Raw genomic sequence first — 1261 nt, 5'->3', positions numbered from 1 at the left:
TTCATGCTTAGAAAGTGAAGCAGAATGCAACACAGCACGGACCAATGTTAATAATCAGCTTTTTTTAGAGGGATGACACTTTTTTTTTTTACATGTCATGAAAGGTTTCTGTAAAAGACTCTGTAATATGGTCCTCATTAGGTAAAGTGAAAACTAATTCATTCCAAATATCATCTGTAAACCAACAACCACTTTGAACTATTCATTTCCTGTTTGCTTTTTTTAAACTCACACACATGAGTGGATACTAACAAGGCGTACTGTCACAGGAAAGTGTGTCTATTTTTTGAAATTAGTCATTTCCAGGGAAGTATTTGCAAATTATTAAAATAAAAAATGAGAGTGTGTGTAAAGTGTTTGCCTCAGCAGTGTTTGTTCTTACAGGGACTTGAATCAACATCATTGGGTCACAAGTTACAGAAACTCAGGCCAGTAAACAAGCAGCTTGATTTGCTTAGACCTGGCGCTGTGCCGTAAATAAACCAAATCACAGAGAAATGCAACAGAGTAAGCTGCTGATGTTGGGAGAAAATATGGCAAACTATAGGAGCGAGGCCCCTTGAATTTCCCCTTGAAAAAGAAAGCTTCTTGTCAAGTATGATCCCCACATGACTGAAAGGCAGAATGTGAGATGCTCAGAGACCATGTGGAGCTGTCAGTCAGGGAGGTGTGTACTGAGACAGCCTCCGTGGAGTGGACCGGGGGCACAGGTACAGAGCACAGGGAGCCCCTTAAGTGTCTCATTCAGGGTGGGGGGAGAGTGGAAAGGGAGGAGGATGAAGAAGGGGGTGGAGGGTGTATGCAGAGAAAGATGTCATCACTTGCATCTCCTCCTCTGTGTTGTGGTGAAGGGAGTCGCTGAAAACAGATGGCCTACATTGTCTTTGAGACAGACTCCAGCAGCGGGGCCTCCCCACGTTCAGAAAAGACTGGGTGAAGTATGGAAATGCACAGAAAGGGAGAAAAAGAGATTCTCAGGAGGAAGGTAAGGAAAAAAAACAGAAACAGGCAGCCCTCCATTTTGACAAGGCAGACATGAAAAGACAGATGCATGCAGACAAAAGGAAACAGGGAAAGTTTCCACCGTAATCCTCTTTCTTCCCTCCTTCCCTCTCGAGTGGTTATATAAAACCCATCTAGAATTCTGTTCTATGCACATCAAAGAGCCTGTACTGCTTTGCAATCTGCATATATGGTGTGTCCAGGGAACAGCAGGAGGTGTGTGTGTGTGCGTGTGCGTGTGTGTGTGTGTGTGTGTGTG

This window comes from Etheostoma spectabile, chromosome 21 (assembly GCF_008692095.1).
Source record: "Etheostoma spectabile isolate EspeVRDwgs_2016 chromosome 21, UIUC_Espe_1.0, whole genome shotgun sequence".
Lineage (NCBI taxonomy): Eukaryota > Metazoa > Chordata > Actinopteri > Perciformes > Percidae > Etheostoma > Etheostoma spectabile.
Note: the sequence above shows the minus strand (reverse complement) of the source record.